This window comes from Myotis yumanensis, unplaced genomic scaffold (assembly GCF_028538775.1).
Source record: "Myotis yumanensis isolate MYYU_CA2020_CCGP unplaced genomic scaffold, mMyoYum1.0.hap1 SCAF_18, whole genome shotgun sequence".
NCBI classification, from domain to species: Eukaryota; Metazoa; Chordata; class Mammalia; order Chiroptera; family Vespertilionidae; genus Myotis; species Myotis yumanensis.
Window position 1 is genome coordinate 27,306,220 of NW_027223769.1, and position 13,550 is coordinate 27,319,769.

The window sequence follows — 13,550 nt, forward strand, 5'->3', positions numbered from 1 at the left end:
CAAAACAAGCTGGCGATGGGCAAGCAGGGCCAGAGGGAAGAGGCCCGTGGGGCAACATCAAGCCACGCTGGCAGCCAAGGGGCTCGAGGCCATTTGATTGACAGTGAGCCGAGAGGAGCTAGGTCGCTTAGGCAGCTCCACCTGCCCCCCCAGTGCCCTCCTAGAAGCCAGGTTCTTCTTCCCAAAAGCCAACCCACCACCATGGAAGTGTAAGTGATAATTCATCACCACAAAATCACTGTCTTCCGGGCGCCAAGGAGCCCAGCGCTGTGCTGCAGCTGAAGCGCTCCGTGGATGGGATTCCCCCGCGGTCACCAGCACAGCGATGGCTTTACAGAGATGACCAGCTGCGGGGCCACAGCATGGCCCTAGGAGAGTGTGGCTACACTGGCAGGGGGCCCCCACCTATGCTCTCCTCACCCTGCAACTGGATCTTCCTGCAGATAGAGCAGGCAGGGCAGTTGAGGCCCTCGGCTCGGAACCCTTGGAACCCTTCTCCGACCCAGCGAAGTAGGAGGGGCAGCTGGACTGCCAGGGAAGGGGGCTGGAGAGCGTGCACAATGGATGCAGGTCCACTCCCTCCAGGTCCACTCACTCCGATCAGACACCCTCGATGAAGTCTTGGTTAGGTAAATGGACCTGAAAGATCTATTGAAAATGTTCACTTGAAAAGGCAAAGGTCCTCTATGGGTGGTGACCTCCATTTTGCTTATTTTCCATAGTAAACATTGGATTTGCAATTAAAATGAGATGTGATTCTCCCCCCCAACCCTCACTTGAAAAGCATTTTGGTAACCAGCTGTTAAGGAGAAAGCAATTCTTTCCAGGGGATTCAGTTTTAACTCTCTTTGGAAAGAGCTTCCCTTCTTACCGGTGGGAGCCGGGTCCTCCCTTAAAAAAAAAATCCCTACAGCAGCGGTTCTCAACCTGTGGGTCGCGACCCCTTTGGGGGTCAAACGACCCTTTCACAGGGGTTGCCTAAGACCATCAGAAAACACATATTGTTTTTGTGATTAATCACTATGCTTTAATTATGTTCAATTTGTAACAATGAAAATACATCCTGCATATCAGGTATTTACATTACGATTCATAACAGTAGCAAAATTAGTTATGAAGTAGCAACGAAAATAATTTTATGGTTGGGGGTCACCACAACATGAGGAACTGTATTAAAGGGTCGCGGCATTAGGAAGGTTGAGAACCACTGCTCTAGAGAAACCCAAGCTGGGCTACACTCCACAGCACTCAGAGCTTGAAGCACCCACAAACTCAAAGCTGCGCATGAGGTGTTCGGCTCACTGATTTCAACTTTCAAGAACCAAATCAGAATAGAGTGCTCAACCTGGGACATCTGGGATAGCAATTAAGGGTCTGTTGGGTAAAACTGCTGCACACTGGCTGGCCCTGCAGCCTTGAGCAAGTCACTTCATATTTAAGCTGTGTTACAGTAAGCACTCCACAAATATAAGCCCTTATTCAGTTCCAGTCTCTAAAATGGGAAAACACACACATGTAGGGAGCGGCTATAAGGTTAAGCCTTGGACTGACCTGTTGGCAAAGCCACAAACAAGTCCCAGCTTAGAGGGCACAGCCCTCTCAGCATAATTAGGCTTGACCTTAGCTCCCTAGATCTTATCTGGGTAGCTAATGGGCTGAGGGAGATGCAGCAAGTGCTGCCAAAACAAGTAAAACTCACAAGAACATTGTAACTATGGTGACCACTACCTTGTTTACCTCTGACTATAAAATAAAGGCTCAGCTTGCCGTCTGGATCTCTCTCTGTGGCCTCAGCCAGGCATAGGAAGATCCACCTAGACCAGCCGTGGGCAAACTACGGCCGCGGGCCGGATCCGGCCTGTATGAAATGAATAAAACTAAAAAAAAAAAAAAAAAAAAAAGACCGTACCCTTTGATGTAATGATGTTTACTTTGAATTTATATTAGTTCACACAAACACTCCATCCATCCTTTTGTTCCAGCCCTCCGGTCCAGTTTAAGAACCCATTGTGGCCCTCGAGTCAAAAAGTTTGCCCACCCCTGACCTAGACCCAGCTTATTCTCTTTGTCTTTTCTTCATCCTTTACTGCCCTCCCTCAGGCTTGCGGAACCCTTGGCTGAGGTGGCTCGGTGCACGCTCTGATGAGGGTCAAACAGGATGTGTTGTGCTTTTAAAGGCACAATTAACACTGGCTGGTGTGGTTCAGTTGGTTAGGTGTCATCCTGTGCACCAAAAGGTTGCCTGTTCAATTCCTGGTCAGGGCACATGCCTGGGCTGTGGATTTGATCCCTGGTAGGGGGAGTGCAGGAAGCAACCAATCAATGTCTGGCTCTCACATCGATGTTTCTCTCTCTCTCTCGCTCTCAAAAAATAAATAAATACACACATAATTAAGTATTTAAAACCAGGGACAGTAATTTAAAAAGCAAAAAACAACAACAAACCAATACCCAAAATAGAAAGTGAAGGCCACCCAGAATCCTGATTTAAGCAGAAAGTTAAGAAAAAACAGATCAACTGCCATAGAGGCAAGCACTGGAAATTAAATTCAAAATGCCATGCTTCTTTCATTCATACCTTACTAGTTTCTTTTTTTCTTTTAGATCCTCTGTCAAAGAGATACATTAATCCCAGCCCCTGTGGCTCAGTAGTTGAGCATTGACCCATGAACCAGGAGGTCATGGTTCGATTCCCAGTCAGGGCACATGCCCGGGTTTCAGGCTCGATCCCCAGTAGGGGCCATGCTGGAGGCAGCCGAGCAACGATCCTCTCTCATCATTCATGTTTCTCTCTCTCTCTCTTCCCTTCCTCTCTGAAATCAATAAAAATAATTTTTTAAAAATAATTTTAAAAAAGTGAAAAAAGGATCTTTTAGCATGCTCTCCCTCTGGGGAGCACACCCGCACCATTCCCTTCCCCCTCTTCTTCCCTCACAGGCACACATCTCCTAAACTCTAAGGGACCCCATGAGACTTGCAACCAGAGAAGCAATGGGCACTGGCAGCTCAGGCTACCCCCAGAACCTGTCTCCAAGGCCCCCTTTTCTCTGACTTCCCAGTGAGCCAATGCAGCCCAGACTAGACTTTCCTGTTGCTTCTTCTATGCTAAGTCCTTCCTTGTTTTCACTATCCTGAGTGTGTTTTTGCTGTGGCCAATAAATGCTTGCTTGCCTTGCTGCAAAAAAAAAAAGGGGGGGGGGGTCCTTTACAAATACAACAGATGATACATTTGAGAAAATAAAATTAATTCCTTGTTTGAAACTTATCAATGATGTGCCATTGTTCTTAGGATCAAAAACATTATCTTTAATGTGCTCAATCCTTATCTCTGCAGTCTACCCATATTAGTTCTTTTCTAATATTCATCATAATCCCCTTACCACAGGCCCTTTGCACATTCCATTTCCTCTGTCTAGAACAGTTTCTCCCTGTATTCCCACTCTAATTTTACCCAGTTAACTTCTAACATCCTTCAAATTCAAAAGTTACTTTCTCAGGAAAACTCCCTCAACCCTCCCAAAGTAGATCAGTTTCCCATTTTAAAAACTCTTCTAGCTCTAAATAACTTTATTCCATAGAATGCCTTACACTTTATCATTGTTTACTTATTAGCTAAATGCTTATCTCCCCTCCTAGTTTCTATAATGTGCAAAGGCAAAGATTGTGTTAAAATTTGCTTATCACTGTATCCCAACACTCAGCACAATGCCTGACACACAGTAGGTATTCAATAATTGTTGAATGAACTATGAAAGTCCTTTGATCTGGCAATTTTGCTTCCAAGAAAGCATCCTAAGGAAATATGCATACAGACTTGTCCAACTGTAATAATACTATTAAAACCACCACTAACACCTAACATTTATTTACTACATGCGTTTTCTTTTTTGTTGTTTTTACTACATGCGTTTTCATACACTAACTCATTTTTGTTGTTGTTAATCCTCCTCACCTGAGGACAGTTTTTCCACTGATTTTTCGAGAGAGTGGAAGGGATGGAGAGAGGGAGGGAGGGGACAGAGGGGAAGAGGAGAGAGCGAGAGAGAGAGAGAGAGAAAGAACGATATGAGAAAGACACATCAATTGGTTGCCTCCTGCATGCGCCCCGACCAAGGCTGGGGATTGAACCTACAACCCAGGTACCACAACCCTTCGGTGGGTGGGCTGAGGTTCCATTACGCCACACCAGCCAAGGCAACACTAACTCATTTAATCCTCACCACAGTGTTATGAGATCCCCATTATTATCCCTATTTTACAGATGAGAAAAGAGGCATAGAGGTTAAGCAACTTACCCAAGATTCCACAGCTATTAAGGGGACAAACACAGTAACTCAGGCAATGTAGCCCTGAACTCCAGCTCAGGCCTCTAGGCATTATAATATGGTTATATTTTGTGCAAATTTCAGTGATAGAAATTTGAAATGGTGCCATAATTATTAAGTCTCACTTTGTACGCAAAGTTTAAAGAAATGCAAATCTCCAAAATTAAGAAAAAGTGTAAAAAGTCTCATAATTTCAAAACTGGAGGGACTAAGTGAATTGTAAGCATCCCCTAGCTTCCTCATCCCACACACATACACTTCACATATGTTCATATGAGACTGTAAGTCTTGAATCATGGAAGTTATGAATTTTTGAGGTTTCTAAGAATGCATATTTTACATCAATGCAACCACCCTGTATAAGACTGTGTATTGCAGTAATATTTGTGTTAGAAAAAAGACACACCCAAAAGCCCCTCTTGGGGGGGAGGGAAAAGTAAGACCAGAAAAGAGTATCCTCTTTAAAAATGGAAGTCAGCTTTTATTCAGCACAATACTTGCTAACTAGATTTTGGGATCTGAAGAAAACTTGAGAAAAAATGCATTTTTGCTTTGACCGAATGTCACATTCTCAAGCTCTCAACACTTCAGGAAAATAATACAAGTGCTAATAAATTTGTTACACAAGTAAATTTTTTTACTTTTGGTGATTTCAAATGCTTTTTGAAAGTCAGATAATTAAGACATACAACAATGGTTAGTCTGAAAACTATGATTTTTAAGTGGTACAGTAAACTTATTAAGCTTATAAGCAAATCTTGTCCTTGAAGGTTATTATTCAAACGTAAAGGCTAAATTTATCTGGATGGGGTTGAGATGAACAATTCATTCACTCCTCTTTCTATAGCAGTCTTTCCTAATAAGGTGATTCCTGATAGTTGAGAGTTCTAAAAGTCTAAACACTTCACAATTTTTATGGTAAGTCCTCCCCACTCCACATCTGTCAAAGATAAAAATAGGGGTCAGCTATATAAATCACGGTATGCCTACCATGTAGACCACGGAGCTGTTAAAGGACAAGACAGATGTGTGCTTAGCACGCTGGAAAGAAACCTGATTCAGTAAGTTGGAAAAGCTACAGAGTAATATTCTTGTGCATAATACAGTTCAATTCGTGCTTTAAGAATTTTGGTGTGCAGCCATACGTTTTTTTTTGTAAAGAAAAAGGTCTACGAGGATTCACATTAAACCGTTCATTGTGCTTATCCTTAGGGAGTAGGACTGAGGAAGAGGAGAACTTTCATGTGTTTGTTTCTGTTTGCTTCTATTGAGAGGCAGTGACATTTAGTAGTTAAAGCTCAGGCTGCTTAGATTTGAATCCAAGATCTGCTATTCACTAGCTGTGTGGTCTTAGGCAAGTTACCTAACCTCTCTGGTCTTGGTTTCCTCATCTGTAACGAGAGGGTGATAGTAGTATCTACTTCAAGGGATGCCATGGTGATTAAACAAGCTAACACATCAAATGCTAAGAGCAGTACCTGTTACATAGTAAGTGCTATATATTTGAGTGGAAAACGTGGTTTTTACAGTGAACACATACTTATGTATTATCGTAAAATCCCAACCACCCAACCCTACATAAACAATATAAAATAGTATACAAGGAAGGGAGTAGGATGAAAATAAAAAGCTCCCTAGGCAATTTTAACACTCAGTCAAGCTTGCAAATTACTGACTTGGATGCCAAAGGCAGGGGCAGACCAGTTAAGAATGTGGTTGAGTCCCAGATGGGGCATGCAGGAGAATTCTGGAAGCGGAAAAAGACAAGAAAATAACAGGTCTTGAAGCCCCGGTGGGAAGCCCCAGCTGAAGCCGACTCCACAAGGAGAGGGCAGGGCGTGGGGCCTGGAGTCTTGTTCTGACTTGTGTGCGGGGAGCCCACAAGTAGCTGTCTTTTCTCTCTGCCTGAAGCTACAACAAGACAGGGCTCGCTGAGAAAAGGCAGCCCGCCTGAGCAAGACACCCAGGCTGGCAGCTGAGCGCTCCAGCCCTCTCACCGACCGACCAGCAGTCCACCTCCCCGTAGCTCAGGGCCAGGGGGCATTTCCCACATAGGACGTTAGAACCTAAAGGCTGATGCTTGCGTGTGCCTTGACCGAGGACTGAACCTTGGCGTATTGGGACCACACTCTGACCAACTGAGCCACCCAGCCAGGGCCACATGCTCTCTTGTACACAATTCATGGCAGGGGAGCAAAGACTTCCTAAAGGTAATGCGAGACCCGGAGGTCGGAACCCCTGGGCAAGATCAATTTACTTCTAGTCTTCAACTCCAGTTTAAGGTTTCTTAGAGAGATGTCATTCCGAACTGACCTTATGCACTAAGTGGGTTACTGAGATTGAGGGTGAAGAGGGAAGCCTGGGATGGTGCGTCCTCAGCCCCACCTCCCCATCTAGCCCTTGAGATGCCTCAGAGTCCGGGGGGGAGACCAGATCTCTCCTCCCTAGGGTTGTGTGTAGCCTAGAGATACTCGGCTTGTGGGGGTAGCAGCCTTCAGCCCTCCCACCTACTGGCTGTGTAGTCCTGGCTGTGAGCCTTCCCCTCAAAAGTCAGGCAGTGACAGAGCCAGTTGTGAGTTCAAAGATGGGGTGAAGGGAGAGAGCAAGGTGTGCATTTAACTTTCTTTCCACGGGTTCACTGAGCAAGCAGTGGGATCCCAGCACGCTGATGCTCAGCAGGACCATGGCCACCGCAGCGGGAGGGGATTCTGCCAGCTTGAGGGATTTTGCAGCCCACTGGTGTTCTAGGTAATCCAGAAGGGCAAGGGTATCCAGATATGGCCGGAGGAGTAGGGGGAGGGCAGAGTACATCAAGCTCCTCCACTCAGAGCAAGGTGGGGGGAGGGTCTTGGTTCCGGAGCAGGGGGGGGGGGGGGGGGGGGGCGCGGGGACCGGCCGGAGGCAGATGAACACCAGAAGCAGATTCTCTGCTGAGAATGTCAGTGTGAGGCTATCAGGCCTGGGTCCTGAGCCCTCCCTGCCAGCCTTACATCCTAAAAGGCAGGCCAGGGATCCTGGATAGAAATGCCCCCTCCCCCCCAACTCCAGCTCCTGGTGATTAACAGAGGCCTGTGGAGGGGACAGGAATTCAAAGCTCTTAGGTCAGAAGTTAACTATTTCCAATCTTCCTCCAGCTTGGCCGGGGCCAGAGACTCACACCCTCTTTCCCTCTCTCACCCCGACTCCCAAATGGCGAGTACCTCACACTTAGAGTCCAACCTGGGTTCAAACCCTAACTCCACAATTTACTACCTGGGTGACCTTGGATAAGCTACAAAGTTAAAAGCCTAGGTTTCCTATCCAGTTTAATGGGGCCAATTCCACCCCGCTCACGGGGCTTTCAGGAGGATTAAAGGGGCTTATTACATAAAGTACACAGTGTAGTTTCTGGAACTCAGTTAGCTCTTGGCAAATGGTACTTAGGTTGTGTTTTTGTTTCGTTTTGTTTGAAAATCCGTCCTCATCAGCCCGGCTGCCTGGGTTGGCAATGCCCAGTAACTAAATGAAATGAGGGGGAAAATTCAACTGAGGCTGACAACATCCTTGCCCTCGGGTCTGGGAAAAGGGAGGTTGAGAAGGGATGCAGGCGGTGGGGCCCGGTGTCTTGGCTCAAGGGGAGACTTCAGAGCCTCTGGCCTCCATGGGGGCACAACTGGGACTTCAGCCCCCTGTCCTGCCTTTCCAGAACACCTTGCAACCTCTGTTCTGAGGGGATACCAATTCCAAGCTGGACTGGACCCTGCCTACTTCTTTTGCCTCTCCCCACCTTACACTCCATGGACCAGCCAGGGACACGTATTTAAGTTCCTAGAACCCATATGCTGTTCCCCTGCCAGGAACACTCACTCCCTCTCATGCCTCAACTCTCTTGCATTAAGTCTTCCTCAGACTCCAGCTTGGCCACCACTTCCTCCAGGTTCCCCCAAGAACATGTCAGCAGCCATTCCTATGTGACTCTAAATTTTTTCTCTCCCACCTCCCACTCAGTCATATATGTATATAAATAATACACACACACACACACACACGCACACATTCATGTAAATAACTTAATTTGTCTGTCTCCCTCCACTGACAGATAAGTAGCTCATGAAGTCTGAGTTTTTTTCATGTTTTGTTCACCAATGTATCCCCGGCACCTAAAACAGTACCTGGAACTTAGTAGGTACTCAATAAGTATTTGCTGAACAAAGGATTCACTATTAAAACCGCCTGGTGACTGCCCTGGCCAGTGTGCTCACTGGTTACAGAGTTGGCCTAAACACCGTGGGGTTCGATTCCGGTCAAGGGCATGTACCTGGGTTGCAGGTTCGATCCCCTTGTGTGTGGAAGGCAACCAATCGATGTCTCTCTCACACTCTGATGTTTCTTGCTCTCTTTCCCACTTCTACTCTCTCTAAAAAAAAAAAAAAATCAATGGAAAAATATCCTTGGGTGAGGATTAACAAAAAAGTAAATAAAATTGCCTGGTGACTGCTTCCTCCTCTAATCAGAGGAGCCCACTGAGGTTAAGGAGCTGTGGGTCTTGCTCACTTATGAACATCTATCAGACATTTGTTGGCTGAATGACCACTCAACTTGGCTTTTGATCTCAGATACTTCACTGCCTGTGTATTGAGGGAGGAGCTGGACTTGACCACCTTTGTCATAGGAGGAGTCTGCTGCCCACCCACACACTGGCCAGGATAACAATCTTCACCCAGGAAAAAGACCCCACCTAAGGAATTCAGGGTCCTTTTGAGATTTCCTTTCTACTTTGGGGGAAAATACACGCATTCGCTTAAGGGCAAAAAAAAAAAAAAAAAAAAAAAAAGATAAAGATTTCTCCCCCAAGATAAAGGAAGCTACCAAGCACATAATAACAACTTGTCTCTTAGCATAAGGCCAGATAAGAAGCAACACAGGATGGGTCTGGCAAGGAGACTGTTGGGGGAGGGCAGGTGGCTGAATCCAGAAGAGACTCAGCTACTTCAAGACAGAGAAAAGCTGACTTCTCAGGACACGGTCACAGTACTGTGAGTCTCACTCAGTTAACCCAGCAATTATGCTCCCAGGTATGTAGCTAACAGATCCTGTTTATAGTTTCACCAAAAGTCTTGAACAATAGTATTCACAGTAGCACCAGTTATTATAGCCAAAAAAGGGGGAAACTCCTCAATCGCTGCTCAACAGAACTGTGGACAGTCACGTAATGACTACTGTATGATCACCTTTGTCATACGAGGAGTCTGCTGCTCAAATACTCAATTCCCAAATGCTATACTGAGTATTTCAGCCACATGAGAATCAACTACAGCCACATCCAGACTATGCAAGAATCTCACATACGCAGTCAAGAAGCCGGATCCAAGAGGATATTCTCTATGGTTCTTCTACATAAAGTCCAAATACAGGCAAATTAAATTATCTTATTAGAATCAGGATAGTGGCTTTCTTGGGAGGCAGGTAGAGAGAGACTGGAAAGGAAGGGGTATCTGAGGTGCTTGTAATGCTGTTTCTTGAGCTGGGTGCTAGGTACATGGGTGTTTTCAGTAAAGTTCATCAAGCACTTTCCTCCACATGTTATTCTTCAATAACAGTGGTTCTCTGAATAGAGCAGTGGTTCTCAACCTTCCTAATGTCGCGACCCTTTAATACAGTTCCTCATGTTGTGGTGAACCCCAACCATAAAATTATTTTCGTTGCTACTTCATAACTGCAATTTTGCTACTGTTATGAATCGTAATGTAAATATCTGATATGCAGGATGTATTTTCATTGTTACAAATTGAACATAATTAATGCATAGTGATTAATCACAAAAACAGTACGTAATTATATGTGTTTTCCCATGGTCTTAGTTCTATCCCCAAAGGGGTCGCGACCCACAGGTTGAGAACCGCTGGAATAGAGCCATTTCAGTCTCAGAACCCAAGTTTCAACTGATTTGGGCAGGGGAAGCCCTTCTCTCCCTCCTTTTCCATCACTCTCCAAATGCTTTGCAGAGCTAGTTTTTAGCCCTAGAAACTCATTGCTCATCATAAGCCATGCCTTTCTTACACAGCAGAGTTGTGGGCGCCCTGCACTGGGTAACCTAGGAACAGTGCCTTGTGAGGAGGTGGGAAGGGAGTCTAGAGATTTGAGACCTGCTCCCCAGGCACAAGCTAACAGCGATGTGCAACAGGCTTTGGTAACCAACCCTACTCTGCTGCCGAACCAGCTTGAAGCCACAATTCCCAAATACTCATTCATCAGAGGCAGATTTTTCAGGCACTGCAGAATCCCTCTGGGTTTCGATCCTGGCCGTACTGCTGACTGCCCCAGTGACCTCATGTCCAGTTCCTTATCCCCATCCTACACTAAGGGGAAAATACCGTCACCTGTTCTGCAAGGCAGTCAGTCAGTCACAAGCACAAAAATAACTAACTTTAGACTGTAAGTTCCCAGAAGGCAGGGACTTCGTTTTGTTCATTGCTATATCGCTGCAGATCTAGAACAGTATCTGATACATGCAGATGCTAAATATATGTTTACTGAAAGAATAAAATGTAACTAGAGGCCAAATAATCATCAAATAGAGGGCACGGCCCAGAATGGGGGCTCCAAAACAAAAGGCAATTTTTACACAAGTTGAAATAAGCAAAACCATCTTGAAGTTAACTCATGTTCAGTCAGATTTATTACGAACTTTGAAATTACCCAAACGCTGAGTAAGGGGGAGCTGAACCTGCTGAGGGACCACATGAAGTACTGAATTTCTTGTACTATAAGCTGCCTCTCAATTGTTCACCATTAAGGATGTACAGACCGCTTTAGGTCACTCACTTTTAATCACTGCACTAATATGCAAGTCCTTCCTCCCACCTCTCCTTTGTCTTTGCTTGCAGACCACACTTGAAGGAAAGCAGACCCCACACTGTGGGGCTGGGGTAGAGAACATTCCTGCTCTATCTCCATTTCATCCACCTCCCACTTTCTGGCAGTAAAAAAAAAAAAAATGCCAGGGGACTTGGGAGTCAGAAACTGCCATTCAAGTCCCAGCTGGTTACTGCAGTGATGATGTTAGTGAAGCCATAAATACTCAGGTTTCACCTGTAAAATGGGCAGACTCTTCATAAGAGTGTCATGATTCATGCAAATACCCACTGGGCATCCGACTTAACAGGTCCTGGGCATAACCCTACAGGTAAAAGTCATGCCTGTGATGCTCGAGGAAGCTTGCGAGCTATTTAACCAAGCAAATTAAATTCATTAAGCTGTTCCTCCATTTCTCCACCTTTTAAAACCTCCAGAAGGGCTGCGCTAAGGCTTTCTGAAGTCCCAACTCAGATTGGGAGCTGAAGTAGTTTAATATTTACCTTACCAGCTTCAAGAGAACGTCAGGAGGATTAAGCAAGCTCAGGGTTGTGGAAATGCTTTGAAGAGGAAAGTGCACATACAAACAAGGTATTAATTATATCAGATAATTTCTTTGAGCTCAACTTCATAGACACCTGTGATATTCATAACCCAGGGGAGAACAACAGGGGCAGTTGTTCCTTGGCAATATGGAAACTGTTGTCTGCTTGGCCAGACTTGAGAGTGTGTATGTCCCCTCAGGATAACCCTTTCAGCTGGGCTGGATCTATCCTGTGTACTGAGGATGGGGAGCTGGGGTAGAGGTAGGGAGGTAGAAAGGTGCCAGCAGCTGATGACTAAGGGGAGAAATACCAATATTTTTTTGCTGGGGCATCTTAATTGAAGGGGACCAATTGGGCCCAGACACTTATTTTTACTTTAAATAAAGTGGCAGCCTATCTCACGGGAAGACTGCTCTAAGAACTAGTCGTGTTGCAGGGAGGCGCAAAGTTAGCCAAGGGTATGAATCCCTCCCCCCCTTTGTTTTATATCCCAGGTGCGCTCCTGGCAGGAACCCACCCTTTTCACAATCATAAACCACACATCCGAGAAAGCGGAATTTTCTCAAAAGGTTTAAAATGTCTGATGTCACCAGGAAACACTCACCAAGCAGACCATGAAATCGAAAACCAGATCACCGCTTCCCCCCAACAACTTCAAGCTTTAGTGAAGTGACAGTTAATCTGATATTTCTTGCTTCAGTAAGAAAGATAAGGCAGACGGCACTCAAAGCCACAGCTTGCTCTCCCAGAACTTAGTCAAAGGACTTACAATGAGGGGGAGGGGTACAGATTTGGCCAGGGCTCAGGTTAGCAATAAGGCTTCCTCCGGGAGCCCGAATTGGATTTGGGGCCCGGTCCAAGTTAACATTTTTACAGGTTGCCTGAGCTGCAGCTTGTTAGCTAGTCAGTAATAAACCCCTGCACAAGAATTTAAAGTTTATGAGGCATGGCCTCTTAATGCCTCTCCTCTGCTCCCTACAGCCAAGAGTTTAAGGAGCTTGGCCTAGCCTGAGTGTTAATTGTTTTTGTCAATCCGCAGTTATTTTGGAAAAGAGGGTGGAGGAAAGGCTTCCACAGGCTCAAGGCCTCCAATCCTCTTTTGCAGAAACAAAAGAGAGCCATTCTGTCCCCTAAGCACAGGCACCCCCACGTTAAAGCAGTGGGGTGAGGGGTATGCTGATGGGGGCTGAGAAAAATGCTAGGTGGCAGCGTTTAATTGTTTTGAAAACCAAGTAAACTATAGATCCCCTCCCAAGAAAAATGCATACAGCAGTTCTTAAACAATGCTACAGATTAACAGTCCTCCGGAACCGCACTCAAGGATCCTGAGTTACACCTCTTTTTTTTTTTAAGAACTTGGGTTTGGTCCAGCGGAGAAGCCACAACCCCCTCCTCCGCGTGGAGGAAAGGAGACCCCCTTGAGCCTGCAGCTGCCTGGGTCTCAGAACACACTGGTCCTCCACACAAAGTGATCCCCACCCCCACTCTCAAGTTTTTGAACTAAAGGGGGTAAACAAGTAATTGGGAAGTCAAAAATGTGCTTTGATCTCCCATCCACCGCCCCCCTCAGCTCAGGACTTTCAAGCTTGGGACCCCCCCACTCCCCAAGTGCCCTACCATTCCAGTCCCAAGGCACTGGAGGTGCGGGAGTGTCCCCGTTGCGTGATGGCCCAAGCCCAGGTGTGCCAGCCCCAGTTTCCAGGCAGGCAGCAGGGGCGCAGACCCTCCGGGAAGGGCAGGGTTAAGAGTGCATTCCAGCTGCCGGGGAAGAAGGGGGGCGGGGGAGGAGAGCGCGAAGAAGAGAAACAGACCCGGTCTGTCTGTCGGAGACACAAAGCACCGTACA

General features: G+C 46.0%; 1 protein-coding gene across 1 annotated transcript in view; it reads right to left on the reverse strand.

Moving 5' to 3' along the window:
• CDH3 (cadherin 3) overlaps window positions 1–13,550 on the reverse strand; it is a 43,280-nt gene that overhangs the window by 28,854 nt on the left and 876 nt on the right.